The following is a 20,116-nucleotide window of genomic DNA, read 5'->3' on the forward strand; positions in this document are numbered from 1 at the left end:
TTTAATTTTAGTATTTTGTTGTCATTGGGTATATTAATATGTCTAGTAACAAAACAGAGGGTGCATTTTAATTAGGCAACATGTTATTTGAACTCTAATTACATAAATTACATGATCTTTTTGGTAAGTCTAATTAACTAGAAGGTTATGGAAATTGATGGTATTAATACAAAACAAGGACTGTGTATAAACTGGTTGAATCTGATGTATTGATTACAAATTTAGCACAGAAATGATTTATGTCATCAGGAGGTGAAAAAAATCTGGGCAAGAAATGTTTACTAAATAGGTCTTTGTTTCCAAATAGATCATTATGGTGGATTATTAGAACAAAATGTCTAGAGTGTATGATTTATTTTTTTAAATAAGTTGTAGCATTGAACTAAGTCACTTCAGACAAATTTTTTTTTCTGACTGCTCAGATTTCTTTTCTGCACATATTCTTTTTTAAAATTTATTTATTTATTTGAGAGAGAGAGATATGTATATATAGAGAGAGCATGCTGTGCACACGCACTTAGGGCTAGGAGGGGGACAGGGGGAGATGGAGAGGGAGAGAGAGAATCTCAAACGGACTCCCCACTGAGCATGGAGACCAACCTGGGGCTCAATCCCGCGACACTGGGATCATGACCTGAGCCAGAATCAAGAATTGGACACTTCATTGACTGAGCCACGAAGGTGTCCCCACATAATTCTTTTATGATTATTATAAGCACATAATGAGAATATGGTACTTGATACTTTTTGAAGGAAACAAAATAGATGACACTTTTCTTAATTTTTAATAGAGAAGGAAAAAGGTAAGGAAAAAATAAGGTTAAAATAATGTTGAAAACAGCTTTAAATGAAATGAAAATGAAATTGAAATGAATGAAATGAAAATTTTAGGAATTGTTAGATTGGCTGTAACTCTGGCAAAAAAAAATCCAGTAAAACTGATCACTTGTGTATAGTTTCTTTATGATTGCTGAACTAAAATTTGAACAAATATCAAGCTCCTTAAAATAATGTATTTTTTTTTTACAGCACTGTACTTACTTTGGGGGTTATATTTCATATCACTCTGTAAAGTACTATATGCTATTATACAAAGTCTCTCTATTTTTTTTTCATCTTAAAAGCAGCTCTGTGAAAGTATTAGTTAATTCAGTGGCTCCCAAACCTTGCTGCACATTGGAATCACTTGAGTATCTTTAAAATTTACTCAGACTGGGCTCCCGTACCTGAACATCCTGATTTAATCCCTATGGGATGCAGCCTGGGGATTGGGATGTCTCCAGAGCTCTGCAGGTGATTCTAATGTGCAGCAAAATTTGGAAATCACTGTGTTGATATTTTTTTTTCTCTTTTGGATAGATGCAGACTAAGTGGTCTGTGTGAGATCCCCTGGCTAGTAAGTGACGGCAAGACTTTGATATGGACATCCTCTTTCTGAGCCTGGTGCACCTCATTTTAGCTCACTGCGGGTAGTATAGACGTGGAGAGATTGTGAACACGCTCATGTCACACTTAATGTTAGGACCGTTAGGAAGCCAATAACTCTCCTGCCGTGCTTTCCACTGTAATGAACCTGACCTCTACTTCAGCTTACCAAGGAGAAAACAATGCCTAATAGGAGCACAATTTCTATAGAAGGTTCACTGTGAAATAATTCACAAAAGGGAAAAAATTGCTGGGCCCAGATTCATTGGAGAGCATTATGTTAATATTGCATTGGTCCTGAAACTTCCATTTGATTTGCTTATTGTTAGGAAGAGTGACCATTACTTCAATGTTAGGGTCTTAAATCCTTCGTAAGTAACAAAAAACAAACAACTCTACAAAGGCTAGTGTAAGGTTTTCTGGTTTTGTTTTGCAAGCTTATGCTTTATAAAACAGAAGCAGAGGGGCACCTGGGTGGTTCAATCAGTAAGTGTCTGCCTTTGGCTCAGGTCATGATCCCAGGGTCCTGGGATTGAGGCCCACGTCAGGTTCTCTGCTCAGTGGGAAGCCTGTTTCTCCCTCTCCCTCTGCTTGGCCCTCCCCCTGCTTGTGCTCTCTCTCTCTCTTTCTCTCTCTGTCAAATAAATAAATAAAGTCTTAAAAAAACAAAAACAAAAACAAAAACACAGAAGCTCAGCTCTCTAAATAGAATTGTAATTGTAAGACCATCAAGAGTAAACCAAACCCCAAAGCATTAGCCTATAATTCAAAGGCTTTGGTCTTGAGCATGTTTTCCTTGGGTTCCAGTTTTGTTATTTACTAATTAGACATGTCTATCCTTAGTTTCTGTACCCATAAAGTAGGAGTAATAATTATGCATATATACTTTCCAGAAAGCATTGCACAAAAAAAGACTCTAGATAAATATTATTTCCCTTCTGTATGTGAAAGAGTTAAGAGATAATGATGAGAAGTTTTGATTTGCTGGAAGAAACTAGAAGAAAAAGATAAGTACTTTGTAAATGTTCATAGCTAACATGATACATTAAAATAGGTGTACCTTTGCCCTAAATCTCTATGATAATATGTAATATTGAGAATAGTTATGGATCAAGATTTTGATAGCTATTTTTCCTTTGAAACATTCATTTCAAATAATATCATTTCTGTAATAAAACTATGAAACATAAAAAGAAACAAATTAAGTTTTCCTTTCAAAGTAAGTAAAACTGCAGCAAGGTTTTATTAAACTCGAAATACTTCCTTGACCCTAAGCCATTTGTTTAATTAAATATAAAGTTCAAATTTATTCTGATTATGATGAATATATTTTAGTATAAAAACTCAACTGTGGTAATTGAACAAGTGTAGATTTAAAAATACTCTTTATGACCTCACTTTCAGTGCTCAAAAAATCAAATTTAATCTGAGTTAGAAATTGACACAATTACTCTTGACTGAATTACCTTCTGTGTCCTTGGCAGAATTTGTATATTTCACAACTTACTTCCAACAATATGCAGCTTAAATCAAAATAGCATGTGTCTTACTATATGAGAAAAAATGCAAAGAAGGCTAGTTTTTCTTTTTTACATTTTATGAGAAATTTTTCAATAGATGAGAAGCCAAATGGCTAATATTTCACAGCTATTATGGGTCATAAATATAATTTTGTCAATCCATCCAAGTTTGACACGAGCATTTTCATAAGTCCAGTATAATTTTCTTTTCAATCCATCTTTTGTCTAAAACAGACATTATATAAAATTGTACAGCATTTTGCTGTTATTAAATCTAACTTTACACATAAATTTGCTAAAACCCTGGTAGTTAGGTGTACATTAAACATTTCCCATAGAAAAAAAGGAGGCTTTCAAATTGTGTATAAATACCTGTAAGCTACAGTATTGTCTGCTTGAGTGTGTAATTATTTTCCATCTTGGCATTTTAAAATCTAGAAACAATAGTGGAAAAGACAGATAAGTTGGTCAATATCTTTGATGAATTAGTGAAACTGTTACAGTTAGGGAGATGTTAAAACAGAATTACTTTTAAGAGAATCAACCACAAACTGGATCCCACCTACCTAAAGTCATGTCAGAGGAAGCCCTTTGTAATTTTCTCCTAGCACTTAAATCTCACATGCTCATTCTTTAGCAATATTTTACTTTTCCTGATTGATCTTTAATTTGGGGATTTTATAGCTGTATAAACACATTTGAGCAAGGAAGCTATACTTGGTATGTATGAAGTATGTCCATGTTAAGAGTGACTTAAAAACTCCTAATATTTACAAGTATATTTAATAAATATGTTAGACAGTTTACAAATTTAATATATTAGTTATAAATCCATGAGTCATATCCTATTATGGCTTGATAAAATACTGTGAATGAAAATAAATGCCATCGGATGATTCTTTCTAGGCTTCAACAGATCAATGGAAATAGCCTCTCGGGACACCTGGGTGGCTCAGTTGGTTAAGCAACTGCCTTCGGCTCAGGTCGTGATCCTGGAGTCCCAGGATCGAGTCCCGCATCAGGCTCCCTGCTCAGCAGGGAGTCTGCTTCTCCCTCTGCCCCTCCCCCCTCTCATGTGCTCTCTCATTCTCTCTCTCAAATAAATAAATAAATAAATAAATAAAATCTTAAAAAAAAATAGCTTCTCTATGTTTGTTAGCTATCAGTAGTTAATCCTAGGCTTTGTATTTTCCCACTTTGTATGGAAACATTGCAGAAATTTCAAGGAATTAGGCAATGATTAGGTAGACGCTTTTAAGACTAGCATGCAGCAGTTTAATGTATAATCTGATTTTGGTTAGTTTATATGTACCATAATGTGATTAATTCACTCTAACTACAAATGTTAATATTCCTGGAGCTCAGGACCTTAAAAGGCAAAAATCTAACCAAAACTGATCTTTTCAATACCTATTGGGATGGGAAAACTAAAACAAGCAATAAATCCAAGGTCAGATTTTATGCTTTTTGACCCTTAGTTATCTGACTCAAAGTTGGCATCTCCAATCAAGACAGAATAATTGTTTCATTGATGTATGAACTTTCACTTTCTGGTCCAGATAAAATTCAACTGTTATTGTATATTTACTCTGTTCTTTTTCTACCAGTCATGACTTGCTGATTTGTGTACAAGATTCTCTCATCGACTGGGGCATCAACATGGTGCATGACATTCAAAGGGTTCAACCTCTCTTTTTCTCCTAACATTCCTTTCTGTTTGTCTCATTTATCTTGAGAGTCCCTGCCCCAGACATCAGAGTTTCCCTGGGTTCAGAGCTTCCTTTGACTTCAAAGAGCCCTGGGTGGTTAGATCAGTTTTGAAGCACATGAAGGGAAAAGACAAAAAAGAAGTTCTGTTACCTAGTAGAATGCTACATTATGCTCCAAGGAAGGAACTGAACATTCACCATCTAAATGTAGAATCCAGTCCTTGTTTGGGGGAAAGAACATCCTAGTCAGATAGAATGTCCATAGTACATTTGCCCATCAAGAATATCTAGTTCTTTGAGCTGCAAGATAACACTACCTCAGGATGTTTTACCATCCAGGAATTAAATAAAACATAGAGATTAGAGTTTTTTTCCCCTCAAAAATCAATAGCACATTTGTTTAGAGAACATTTTATCGATATTGATTTCAGAGAAATCCAGAAATGTATGTTTACTGCTGATACCTCTGACAGAAAAAGAAAGTATGGTAGAAGTGATAACAGGCTTTTCTTGAAAAATTCTCAGCTGTGATTAATCTGGAGTCATCTATATCTGGCTATGCAACTAAAATAATTGTGTATTCCTTAAGAAATTCATGGTTTTTAAATGCAAATATAATGCTAGGACTAAGCCAACAGAATGAGTCATGATCAATGGAGGGAATACAGGTATAATGATGTGGAAATAAATGATTTTTTATGGGTTATTTTGCTGCCTGGACTGAGAGGACAAGAAAAAAAAAAAAGAAAAGTTAGTAATAAAGTCCAGTTCCTCAGGATTTAAAAAAACACATATGTCTTCAAGTTTTAAATATATAAAAGTAAATTATTTTCCAATATAAAATTAATTCCCCTGTCACCATTTCTCTAAGTTCTTGACCACTGGGAAAATCTTTCATCTTTTTGTCAGAAACAATGAAATATCTTGCTGAGTTGTTTTTCTCATGGGGAGTGTTTCTCTTCTAGTCCATCTTCTAGAGTTACGTCTAAATGAAGTTTTAATACATAGCAATAAATGTTGATGTATCATATAGAATTATATGAAAAGGAGCTTGACTTTTTTTCCCCACCCATAGTCAACTATTCATAAAAGACTTGATACAGGTCTTGATCTGGGTTGCTCTATGTGTGGGCTAAGGAGAACAAAAGCAGCAGGATGAAAAAGTAACCATAATAGGGAGTGAATGATGGACTTAAGGAATTTACCTGGATCTTAAGGCCTAATTGAACTAGGGCCAAATGTGACAGAATATCTTAGGTGATAGAATATTGCTGAGCACAACTAAAAATGTGGCCAAGTTGATCATCTGGCACTAAGTTCATAATGAACATTTCAAGTTCTATGGTCCCTCGTGTCCCAAGATGGAGATTCAGTCTCTATCAGACAATAATAGCAAGCTAGGAACATTTGCATGGTGTCCTTTACAAAGAAGGCAGTGTTCGTTCCTACATGGCCCCTACTCATCTCATCCATCTTTTATATTGGCTTGAGTTGAATGGAGATGTGATAGAAATCACTTTCCTTGCAATGTTCAGGTCATTGAGAGTAGCATGAATCTCTGATTTTTTTCTGAGTTGTGATATTTTATCCCCTTTGTTCGGGAATAAAAATTATGACAGTTGCTGAGATTACTCTTGCCAATTACTCATTCAGGGAAAAATATAAAAATAACTTCTACATGTACAAAGGCACAATAGTCATAACTTAGGCTTAGGTCAAAAATCCATCTGTCACTTGATCTCCATAAGGCACTTCCCTTTCCCTAATGCGTAGCAAACTATTTAGGTCCCTTTAACGATTAGAAGGAAGCTTTACAGGAAAGGCTTGAGATCATTACTCCTTTCATTAGGTGGGCCTTGGGTCTGTAAATTGGCTCTAGTCTAAGAACAGGGCCATCAGAAAGATTCTCTCATTTTGCTGCCATTGCTGTTTCTGTTACACAAATCAAGAACTTAGGAAGTTGCCTTTCAATTTACAGCTAAAGGCCCCATTATTAATAAACCATAGTCAGATCTCCCACGGGGCAGATTATTCTAAGAGATTTGATTAGCCTACTTTGTATTCTGGCAACCATTCCACCTTGCCTATGACAGTTAAGTGTCCCTACGTATTCCTGCCACCCTGAGAATCCCCATTCACATTAACAAGAGAAAACTCCTGTCTCCAGCATCCTCTTTCTGGATCGAAAATCACATTAGGAAATTCTGGAGTTTTCCTCACCAACCTGTTCTTCATTATCTTGGTAAAAAAAAATAGAGCCTCTCTAGGCCCTACTGAGTGACCCGGGAAAAGGTAAGCTTAGGTGAGGTGCACATTATCAATTGCATGCAACATTTCTTTTCCAAGGTTTGAATTCCTTCTATATTTTACCAAGTGGTTTCTAGCCTTTTAGTGGCATATTTAGGGTGTGCTAGCTTTGCATCTTCATTTGTGTTAGCGAATCTAGCAGACTATTAACAGGATCATTTGTAGCTATCCATGCTAGCACACGGAATTCTAGTTAGTGCAGTTAAAGTACATTAATTCTGCCAAATCTAAAATTACATCCTGCTCCCCTCAAAGTAACACCCTCAAAGTCTATTATACAGATAGAGAAAAACCCTTCCATAATACACTTAGTGGCACTCAAGATTTTAAATGTAGGTTGAGACTATGTAACCAGTCAGCCAGGAATTCCTGTATTGGCTAAGAGTTATACTGTGAGATGGATCTAAATCCAGCCTGATCCAGGCTGCAATGTTTTGATACCTGGTGGAGATCATCAGCTCTGACTATGGCTAGCTGAGATTTTAAGGACAGAGCAATGGTTCCAGGAATGACCAGGTTAATTGATACTCCTTTCTCAGCCTGGTCCAGGAGAATACCCGGGGTAGAGGAACCTACCGTGTACCTTCCCTACTTCCTGAGAGGGAGTCCCAGCCTATCCTTCCCCCTTCAGGTCTCTGCCCCTCCCCCAAGATAAAAATTTAGCTCTTTCCCATTTGGAAACAAACTGGTCAGGGGACAGGAATTCAGCCAAGAAAAGGAGCCAATACCAAATGCAAATCATATTATTTGAATTCTTTCTATCACAACTATTCTGTGGAACATTCTTCTGCATCCAAAAGCTCACGTGTAAAAGAAACCCGACTGATTTCTCTAACTAGGACAACAGAATTTTTGTAGATTTTAAAATTCATGGTATTTATTAATAATGAGTTATAAAGCTGAAAGAGATTATTCTAAACTATTAAAAAGATTTATTTGGTTTAATCATGCTTAAAAGAAAGATTGGGTTATCTTTCTATTCTCCCTATGAAAAATATTTCTAAATTATTGTTTATGAAGAGGCAACCAGAAAGTATAGAGCCAAAATCTATAAGGAAAAGCAAAATAGTGTTCTGTCAGGCCGTTAATCAATTAAAATATTATGTTCTTTTTGTGCACTTTGATGGTTCTAGTGTTTATCATCTTTTAAAAGCTATTTATTTGTTGTGCCTTCTTTTATTATCTTAAATAAATACCTGATTCCATATCTGATTTCATATTCATAATCCTGTATTCTTTTTCATTAAAAGGATGCCACAATACTGTAAGCTTAAAAGCCCACAAAAACAGTTTATTCTCAAAAAAGAATGCTAGTTTTCCATTCCAGTTTTGTTCTAGTATCAGCTTCAACACCAATTCCAAATATCTCATATTTTTTAATGCCCAATGTCTGAACTTCACTCTCTGATGCTAAAGAAATAAAAACCAATAGCTTTGGAGGACCTAGGATTTATACCAAATCCCAAGGTTATAGAACATAGATACTTAGGCAGTCACTTCAGAGTACCACTGTCAGAATTAATCATTTTAAACACTTTTAGAGAGCTCAGCTAACCAGAGTGGTTAATCGTGTGGACTCAATAGCCACACTTCCTGGGTTTAAATCATGACTCCACCGTTAATTAGCTTGGGAAATTAATTTCTCTGTGCCTTAATTTCTTCATTTGTAACATGTAGCTAATAATAGTACCTAACTTATCAGTTGTTATGGTGGCTAAATTTAATCTACATAAGCACTGAGTAATACCTAGTACACGTGGGTGCTCATTAACATGAAGCTATTAAATCCATTTATCATCTCTCTCAAGTTTCAAATTTAGCAAGAGGGAATATGATTAGTGTGATTAACAGTCAATTCTCCGGCCAGGTCGTGGCCTCACCTTGATTGACATGTTCTCAGACTGAATAAAATGAGAGAGGGATCATTTCCTAAAGAAAAGGAAGAGGATCTTGGAAGAGTAGAGATGTTTTTAGTGATCATACTGTGTAGGTAGTACTGGCCTCCATATTTATGGTTTCTCCATCCATCAGAACACCTGGACCATATTGTTATACTTGGTTGTTTGCTTGCTTTTATCCCTTTACTAGACTCTAAGATCTTCGAGAACATGGTTAATATTTTATTTGTATATAAGTCTATCAAAAAATCAGGTGTATGGGTGCTCAGTAGATATGTTTTTGGATGAATGAATGAATGGCCCAGTGTACATATTTACTTGCAGATCCAGAATGCTGTTTCTAGTGAATTTTAACAATTCTTAATTTGGAATCATGAAGACTTTTATTTTCATTAAGTTTGAAAATTCTCCCTCTGCTGGTTTTTCTTAAAAGTCTTTAATGTTCAGAATTGTAAGGAACAAAGCTGACTTTTAGGTAATGGGGAAAACAGAGAACTGGAGAATTTTGGGGTGGTTCAGGGATCTGAGGACATTAGAAGTGCTGACAAGAGATTGGCTAAGTAATAATAGACCATGGAGGTCTAATTTAGTAAGAGAATTCTGGAGGTTGGGAATTTAGTTCATTGCAAGTGTTATTATATAGTCACATGGTATATTATTATTTGAGTTCAAGGTGTTATCTAAAGGTAAAAATGATGACAAAAATGAGCATATTAATATCCAAATGTTTTATTCCATTTGAGGATTATTTTTCAAGACCTGTTTATAGTGTTTACCATGGTTCCAATAAAATAAGGATCGGATGAGTGATAACTAGTGGTTTTATGAATTTCTTCATCATGGATAATTAAGAAAAAGAATAATTGTAGGCCCTTTCATGGAATAAGTTCTCAAGAGATATTTTTGACCTGAAACGAGGTATTACTACAGTAATTAAGGGTTCTGTCTTTCAATTACTGAAGGAGCTGTAAAGATGAAATCACTGTGGAGGGTGTTTTCTTTGCATTTTTTTCTCAATAACCACCGCTTTTGTCCAATAAAATAGTTGGTGAGTGAAATGAGAATATAAGAACCATTGTTTCTTCTCAGAGCCCCTAATTAGCCATCTACCAAAACACTCTTTAACAACCAAGGAAAAAATACAGTTTCTGTAAAACTACAGGAGGAAACCAGAGAATTTCAGTGCATAGGAACAATAAGCAGTAAATGTTGCTACTGGCTTCCCAAAAATGTGTTATTTTATTAACTGAGGGATAACTCACAAAGGAGATGAAAATGATCATGGAGTACAGCAAGTTCATTTTATTTCAACAACCTTTAATAATATAGAATGTTATGAACTACAAATATTTTATGATAACTGAGTCCTTACTTATATATATTATTTTAAAATTGGTAGAGGATTGATGAGTCTATGTTTTAGAAACAAGAGATGATGTGATTTACTGTGAATATTTATGTGCATATGTGTTGTTGGTAAGAAAGGTGGTGATGTAAAGGTAGACCCAGTCTCCTCAAGGAATTTACTATCTACTGGTGAGAAATAGGATAGATGTGGTATTAATGGAATACCTTGGAGGTCATGCTTACAAAGTGATTTGAAAAAAAAATTAGTTTTAAGCAGTCACAGGTGAAATAAAAGAAAGGCAATATTTTATCATGTGGTTGAATTTAGAACAGAACTTAAAACATAGTAGTATACATTGAAAAGTTCTTATACACATAGTTTTTTTAAATTTTTATTTTGAGTGTGTGTCATCTACCTCCTAAATCAAAAGGTACACCAATTAAAAATAATACCTGCTTTATAAAAAATAATGGCTGTGCACACATCTTGGTGCCCAATGTACTTATATATGAGGCTATCGCAATGATTTAAGTGGATTTCAGCATGTGAATTTGACCATTCCTGCTACTCATACATTATTATTACATCTTTTTCCTCTTTTATCAAAGTCAAAATTTTAATTAAATTATTCTCATTTGGCTGTCCTCAGTAAATCATAGAAGAATTGCCACTGTCCCTGTTATATAACTCTTGGTGGGTGGTCAAAATAAGAAGGTGGGCTGAGTTTTTTTGGGAAAATTACTTAAAACAGTATAAAGTTTGAAGAAGGTGGGCTGAGTTTTTTTGGGAAAATTACTTAAAACAGTATAAAGTTTGTTGAATTATCTGTATGATGAAATTAGAAGCATATTTGCATACTTCACAATTATTTGGACAAGTGTACAGATTCTAACCAAATGGAATATAACCAGGTGCAAAGCATGGAATTAACCTTTGTGACAAGCACTCATGTTTGAGATGGTTTTCTTTTTATGTATAAAGAAGCAAATGAAAAGAATCAGAATTATTTTAGAATTTCCCTCAATTACAAGAGAGTAAAATATCACCTCCTATTATCATGTTTGGTTCTTTACTTATTTGTTATATATAGACCAATAGTTGCCAACCTTTTTATATGAGCGAAAGGAGGTCATTTTCCCAAATTCTAATGGTCTTTTTTCACATTGGAGTTTGCTTCTGATGAGTTAAGAGATGCAGGAAGGGATCTCTAGCCTCATTCAGTATTCTGCTAAGAATTCCCACATTCCAGAGTGAGGGGGAGAGGAGAAAGACTAGGTGGCAGCATTTAACCTAGACATTTACCAAGTTTCAGAGGCTACAGATGTATGCGAATCTGCTGATAAAGGACCCTCCTTCAAAACTCTCAGCAGTTCTTTCCTTTCAAAGTTAAAACTGTAAGCTATGGTTGGGTAGTGTAAATAATGGTTGCATTAGAAGCATATGAAGCATAAGACTAAAAATAAAACGTGTCGAATTGAAATTCCGAAAGCATGAAAAAAAATTAAAACAAATTCTGGATTAGAAGAAGGAAGAACACACACACACACATACACACACACACACACATTTTTCATCTACATAATTTCATAGCATCAGCAGAACGTTGCCCCCAAGCGTAAAAGTAAACCTGATGGAATTTTTCCACAATGACATCATCTCTCCCACTTACAGGCTCACATCCTGCATTTAACCACATGTAGGCACACGGGCCAGAAGTGTAACTGGGGAACTGTTTTCCTGATACTTGATAGCACAGACTGTGGCCACTGCTGTGTCAAAGCACTCTGGATATGGAATATCATGTCATGAAAAGTCACTCTCACCATATGGAGAATAGAGAACTAATTACTTTAAAATGAGCTGTTACTCCATGCTTTGGAGAAATTCAGGTCATTTAAATAAATCAATAATGAACATGCATGCCACTTCTTAAAGTAGAGCATTTACAGATTTTATAACAAGAACCTTTTTTAAGGGACTGAAAATTTGAGGGAAAATGTTTCTTTTTAACTTGAAAATGTCTGAGGATTGCTAGATGACTTAAAATGTAAGTTCTCATCATATATAGGTGTGTGTGGTCCAAATATGTGTTACTGGTACATTACAGAGTAATGGCATAATGTTTCTCAGATGAGGTAATTGAATTTATAATGTATGGCGCTCTTCAACTGTATCTTAAGCTTTTAGGGGCTGACTACATGAATACCTGCTATTGTTTTGCTTAGCAGTTAGAAAATGCATTACATATCATGCGTGAAGCTGTCTAGTATGTATTTTATGTTTATATTGCTTTGCTAGTCATGTCTAATTTCACACAGTGTAGGCTGTTCATCTAATGGATGCCTCCAGGTAAGAAATAAGTAATGCGGCAATTCCTGTAACTTGAAGCCAAAACTAAAATCAAACAAGATAAAAACTTATCTCTATCAAAAGTTGGTCAAAAGAACTAAACCCTCTGAAGTAAAAAGGAAGAAAGGAATCTTAAAATGGGAGTGAAGTGACTAACATCTGGGTAAGTACAGGAACTCTATTTAGAGAGTCAGTTTTGTACTAGATGTTATGCAGACGTGAAGGCAAATAAGTCCTAGACTCTTCCTTCTGGATCAGGAATACTTGTGTTTGTACCATGCCTCCTTTATCCATTGGCTGAAGCCTGCCAATCCTTTTTCACAGTGATGTCTTTAAATATCTGAAATAAAACCTATAGGAGTATAAACACAAAATAGAACCAATTTTATTGAAATATAGTTACTACAGTATTAAAAATAAATATTAAAACACAAGTTAAAAGATAAGCAGTGTATTTGCTTATTTTATTAACCTGGCATTGGTTTTGCAAATACTGTAGTTTTAAATTTTTTTATTTTAATTCTAGTGTAATTAACATACAGTGCTATATTAGCTTCAGATGTACAATATAGTGATTCAACAATTCTATACATTACTCAGTGCTCAAGGAAAGTATATTCTTAATCCCCTTCACCTGTTTCACCCATCCCCCCCATCCACCTCCCCTTTGGTAACCTTTTGTTTGTTCACTATAGTTTAAGAGTCTGTTTTTTTAAGAGCCTGTTTGTCTCCCTCTTTTTTTTTTTTTTGCCTTTGTTCATTTGTTTCTTAAATTCCACATATGAGTGAAATCATAGGGTATTTGTCTTTCTCTGACTGGCTTATTTCACTTAGAATTACACTGATCCATCTATGTTGCTGGAAATGACAAGATCTCAGTCTTTTTATGGCTGAATAATATCCCACTGTATATATACCACATCTTTTTTATCCATTCATCTATCAGTGGACACTTTCGCTGCTTCCGTAATTTGGCTATTATAAATAATGCTGCAATAGACATAAGAGTTCATATATCCTTTCGAATTAGTGTTTTGTATTCTTTGGGTAAGTACCCAATAGTGCAATTACTGGATCATAGGGTAGTTCTATTTTTAATTTTTTTTTAAGATTTTATTTATTTATTTGAGAGAGAGTGAGTGAGAGCCAGAGAGATCACAGAGGGAAAGGGAGTAGCGGACTCGCCGCTGAGCAGGGAGCCCGATGCAGAGGCTCGATCCCAGGACCCTGAGATCATGACCTGAGCCGACAGCAGATGTTTAACCAACTGAGCCACCGAGGCACCCCTATTTTTAATTTTTTGAGGACCCTCCATACTGTCTTCCACTGTGACTGCACCAATTTGCATTCCCATCAACAGTGCAAGACGGTTCCGAAAAATGCTGTAGTTTTAAAGGTTAGGAGAAAGTAAACCTAATATTTCCAGACATATGCAACATATGTAATAGAAAATAAAACCATACAATTTCTATTGGTGAGAAAGGTATGTAGTTTCATTACATTCAAAATAAAGGAATATTAAAATCCAGTTAGAGGAGAGTAAAAATAAAGATAATTTTTTTTGCTCATCTCAAGTTCATGGTCTTCCCAGACCAAGAACTAATTCTGGATGATCACAATCTAGGGAAGATTAGTGTCATAGACATACAAAACTCAGAATAAACAGATTTTAAATAGGTACAGTAGAAGATTAAGACAGGAGATATTTATATTTTATGTATATAATAAATGCATGTGCAAATATCTAATAATATATATGTATAGATTATATATATTGAAAATTGTAAATGAGGAACCAATTCATACTTTGTTCCATGTTATCATATTTGCTATATTTAAATGTTGTTTAAAGTTTGAGGAGTAGCTATCTGATCTTTTTTCTCAGATTTACTGAATGCCATGGGATATGATAATAAAGCAAGTATTTAGTAGGTACTTCTACTGTGTCAAAATTTTAACATGGACTAAATCATCAAGTAATTTAAAACTTAGATCATGCCAGTTCTTAGTTCAAAATTATCTAATGACACCATGACTTACTTCGACTAAAAGCCAAAATCTTTATGACTGCCTACAAGGCACTGCATATTCTGTTCCCCAGCTATCTGATCTCATTTTCTGTGACTTTCTCCTCACTCTACTGTACTGCAGTCATGATGACCTCCTTGTTCTTTGAACCCAACAAGCAGGTCCCAACTACCACAGGGCCTTTGCAATTGCTTTTCTGTCTTCTTAGAGTATTCTTTCATTAGATACGTATATGACTTGCTCCTCACTCCCTTTAGGTCTCTGCTCAAATGTTGTCTTTTTGCTGATGCCTTCCCTGACCTCCCTACATGAGGTCTGTCACAGATGATCTAGAATTTTCAACTGATAGATATTTTTTTGAGTGCTGCATTCATGATATTGATAAATAAAAAGAAGAGTAAGGCATTCCTGTCCTCTCTCAAAGGGCTTACAGTCTAGTTAAGTAGATAAAATATGAACATATAAAAAAACAGATATCAACAGGTGCTCAGTAAATCACTTATACCAGTAGTTGTCAAACTTTGTATCACCATAGCGTACATTATATTGATGACATTCAATCAATTATTCAAAAAACATTTATTAAATACCGAAAATATGCAGGACAGGGTAACTTACAGAGTAGCAGGGAAGGAAGAATAACTTTAAGCTAACAGTGAATTACAACTGTGTTATGTATAAATATGGGAAAATCCAAGCATATGAGCGGCTTTAAGAGGGCACCCTGACTTAGTCTTGTAAAAAGGACTTTTATAGTATTCTGAAGCAGGAATGGGAATTAGACAGAAAGGGAATTTAGAACATTCCCAATACAGAACATAGCACCGGGGAAAGCCCTCAGATGTGGAGGCACATGATGACTTTGAGGAACTAAAAGAAAGCAGGTGTTTGGATGCTAACATGTAATAGTAGTGTTTGGAGATGAGACCAGAGCTAAGTCTATTGGATGTTGGCCTCTGTTAAGAACAACATTATGCCACTGAATTTTAAACAGGAGCATGATGAAATCTTTTAAAAAGATGACATTCACAGTGTGGTAAATGGATTGGAATAGAGAGGTGAATGTGGAAGTTGAGGAGCCCTCTTAGAAAGCTATTGCCCTGGTCAGGTGAGAGATAATGACCATTAGCCCAAGATGCTAGCAGTGGTACCACAAAGAAGCAGATGGTTTTGAGATCTATTAAAATTTAGTGAGGTAGAGATGGAAAATGTTTCCTCTCTTCCTTTCTAAGTTCTGTGGCTTGTCTAATAATTAAACTGACATAAGACAGATTAATAGGAGAAAAAACAAATTAAATTTCATATGTTTGGGAGTCCCATAAAAATATATGACTCAAAGAAGGGACCAAAGCAGGAAGCTTTTATACATTTTAGACAAAGAAACAGTACATTTGTGAAGAATTGACAAGACAAATGGGTTTGGACTTGGGGTAGTATATTGATGAAGTAAAGAAGCATAAGGTTTGTTTATACAGACTTCTTGGCCTTAAATATCCATTCTCTGGTGATAAGGATGCCATATACCCTCCTGTAACAGGGAGGGTACATTTTACATGAGAGATTTATCTCCTGCTTTCTGAGAGACAAACCTTTTTGTTCTGGCTGTTTTCAAGTACTTTTAATTCAAAATAATCAATATGCCAAAGTGGTATATGTTGGGGTGGCATATCTGCTCCCCTTTAGTTGGCTTGGTGGGATTTGGTGATGAATTGGATGGAAAAGTGAGGGAGATTGGTCCACGGTTTCATATGTAAAGAAATGAATGGTGGTGCTGTATTTTACAACTGGAAAGGCAGGGGAAGAGTAGGATTGGGGGAAAAATCATGGGTTTCTATGCAGTATACTCCCATGGTTACCCAAAGGTAACCTTGTGGGTGCCGTCTCACACCACTCCTTACATTTCTGCTCAAGAAAAAAATATAAGCAAGTGAGTTTGCAAACTTAGTTGGGCAAAGAGGTAAGGGAAAGGCAGAGAGAACCGTTATATGTCGGGGCTGTGTGGTGGGAGGGAGCATGGGGAGCATGCAAGAGTGGGAGCAGAAGCTGGTGGGCAAATAGGGGAGACTGAGAAGTCATGATGCTAGGTTAGCAGGTGGGAACAACACTAATACAAACAGTGGAAGTTGAACTTATAAGGAGCTTTGTCTTTATCCTAAAAACACTGGGAAGCTAAATTTGCCTTTTGAAAAGTCCACTCTAATTAATTAGAGTGTGGAGAACAGATATGAACGCACAGCAGAATACTGAAAAAAATTAGAAGATGGTTAAAAACAAATTGTAATTAAATCACCATACAAATGTGGAGCATCTGTTTTAAAATTTTTTTTCCCTAAATACATGTGGGCTTATTACAGTAATTGCAGATGTGACGATGTAACTTATAACTATTTTTTCAGCTCTCCTCAGGGCCTTCTTTGTAAATAGACCAAAAGTAGACATGTATTTGAAAAAATTAGCATTAATTGAAGATAAGCAATCATCTAGGATTGGTATTAGGCACTTTCCAAAACATCTTATTTAATTCTCAAAACATGTTGTGAATGATAGATCTGAAGTTCCAAAGGGTTAAATAGATCAAGTAACTGTTCTTGTTGACTGCATCTTATTGCTGGTCAGTTGTAATTTCAAGGCATAAGCCTTGCCTCTTTGATTTATTATTAGTTTAACATTCCCACCTTTCAAATTTACTGAGAGTCTAGGGAGATATCCCTATTGATGAACACTTACAGTGTGCCCCAAATCTGCAGTGCAATGAGGTTACCAAAACAAAATGAAAGAGAGAGAAAGTCTTTGCTCAAAAAGTGTTTGGAAGTATGTTAGCTGCTAAAATAAATTGGGTTTCCTGGAATCCATTCAGGAAACAATCTTGGGACTTCTGATAATGCTTTTCTTTGTTGGATATTTTACACATGCCTACCAAAAAGTAGTTTTAACTAAAATATTAGAATCGGTGCCTCTTTGAACTCAGAATTTGCTGCTAATAATTATAAATTATTATATCTTAAAATGTACAAAATCTTTGTGGGGAAGGAAAAAAATTCAAGACCCATTTTAAAAGAATTTTCTTGCTTGTTTCCTTAATGCAGAAAACTAACATATATTCTCAAGAATGTAAAACTATCATCATTGTGGGATGCCTGGGTGGCTCAGTGGTTAAGCATCTGCCTTCTGCTCATGTCATGATCACAGAGTCCTGGGATCCAGCCCCACATCAGGCTCCCTGCTCAGGGGGGAGCCTGCTTCTCCCTCTCCCACTCTCCCTGCTTGTGTTCCCTTTCTTGCTATGTTTCTCTCTGTCAAATAAATAAATAAAATCTTAAAAAAAATTATCATCATTTTGTTTGAGCCACTATAATTAATTAATAATTAACAATTACTATTAATTTTGTTGAGAATCTGAGGGACTACTGTGCCTGGTATCCAACAGCCCTTTCTCTGAGAAATATTTCATATTCACAGAGTAAGTTTTTCTTCTTCCCATTGAAGCCTAACTCTTGCAGTCTTGATACTCCAGCTGTGAAGACGGAGGTGGCAGAACAAAAAGAAATCACTTGTTTTTTGGTTTTTTTTACTTCCATAGAAATATCTACAATTTTTTCTTCATTCCTTCAATTCACCCTTGACAACAAATGACATGACATAATTATTTTTCCAGAGGACACATATAGTTGGATTCCTTCTTAGTTTAAATTGTTAAAATCTTTTCATTTTTCCCCAGTAGGAACACTGAGATTATAAGCAGGCAACCACATGCATCTGTCTACACATTTAATTGTTCAAAGTCAAGGGATTTTCACATGAAAATATCTGGATTTCTAAATTCAATCTAAGAAAATGGAAAGTCTAACAACATTGAGACTGTATTTTTTTATGGTAACCACTTAGAATTAAATAAATATGGCTGACCCTCCTGGACATGGCATGAGCTCTTCAGTTTTCCACAGTCCCCACAACTCCTTATAGTTCCCTGGAGCTAGCCACTTCATTCTTTTATTTGATTTGCCTGGCCACTTCTGGGCCTTTATAACCCTGATTGGAATTATAATATTGGTAATTCTTGTTGGGTATAAAATATCTTTTGTGATTCTGGCCCAGTTGACTTTTCTGGTCTCATTTCTCTTCTACATGCATTCTACACTCATCTATAATGCCCAATGCTTGTTCAGGTCTCATCAGATGTTTCACTTTATAGAATGTACTGCCCTTCTTTTCTATGCCTGTTGAGCATTTGAGATCCTTCAGTTTTGTACATTGCTGCTCATATATAAGGCCTTCCTATAATGATGTCCAGTCAACCCTTCCCCAAAGTTAAATGCACACCCTGAAATTTCCCAAAGAGCTAAATTTTAACTCCTGTTTAAATACTTAAACTTCTATTGTATTTCTCACCATATGAAATGATGATTTTAAAGTATTTTTCTCAAAAACAGTGAAGGTCTCCTGAAAGGAAACCTGGCCGTATCTTTTTTGTATTTCAGTCTGCTCTGCCAAGTATCACAACTGATATGGAGTTGTGATTTAATAATGATTGGTTGAATTGAATCAGATTAAATGATTTCTATTTAAAATCATTAGCCATAGCAATTAACTGAATTTTAAAGTGTAGGACTAGACTTTTGAAATTTTTAAGAAGCTAATCTCTGGGTAGTCATATGTGAATAATTAGTTGGGAGAACAGAAGCTTTTCATAGTAGTGTAGCATTTATATAATGATTCCCTTATGGGTGTATATGTAAAATTAGGCACAATGTACATAAAAATGGAAAGAATGCATTTTCTGTTTAACAGCATATTTTTTTCTCCTTTGTAAAGCATTTGGTGCTTTTAAACAACTATCAATAACATAATAATGCTTTTATATATTTTAATTTTTAGAGCTGTTTTAAGTTCATAGCACAATTGAGCAGGAAGTACAACAGAATGGTACATTTGTTACAAATAATGAACCTACGTTGACACATCATTATCACTCGAAGTCCATGGTTACATTAGGATTAACTCTTGGGGTTGTGCATTCTATGGGTTTTCGCAAATGTATAATGATGTATGTCCACCATTATAGTATCATACAGAGTAGTTTTACCGCCCTAAAAATCCCGTGTGATGAATCTCATGATGAATCTCCTATGCATCCCTCTCTTTTCCCTAACCTTTAATTATTTTACTGTCTCTATAGCTTTACCTTTTCTAGAATGTCATATACTTGGAATCATGTAATATATAGCCTTTTCAGATTGGCTTCTTTCATTCAGTAATATACATTTAAGGTTCCAGCATGTCTTTTATAGCTTGATAGCTCATTTCTTTTTAGTGCTGAATAATATTCCATTGTCTGGATGTATGAGAGTTTCATTCACCTATTGAAGGGCATCTTGCTTTTTTCCACATTTTGGCAATTATGAATAAAGCATGTTTAAATAAATAAATGTTTTAAATAATAAAGCATGCTATGAATATCCATGTGCAGGTTTTCATGTGGATTTAAGTTTTCAGCTCCTTTACATCGTAACTTTTCATTATCCTTCTCATCCT

The 20,116-nt window shown here is 35.1% G+C and overlaps 1 protein-coding gene across 1 annotated transcript in view; it reads left to right on the forward strand.

Moving 5' to 3' along the window:
* The window catches only part of GAS2 (growth arrest specific 2), a 125,685-nt gene that overhangs the window by 17,331 nt on the left and 88,238 nt on the right, over positions 1-20,116 (forward strand). The gene's annotated exons all lie outside the window — the stretch shown is intronic.

Source organism: Zalophus californianus, chromosome 11 (genome assembly GCF_009762305.2).
Source record: "Zalophus californianus isolate mZalCal1 chromosome 11, mZalCal1.pri.v2, whole genome shotgun sequence".
Classification (NCBI taxonomy): domain Eukaryota; kingdom Metazoa; phylum Chordata; class Mammalia; order Carnivora; family Otariidae; genus Zalophus; species Zalophus californianus.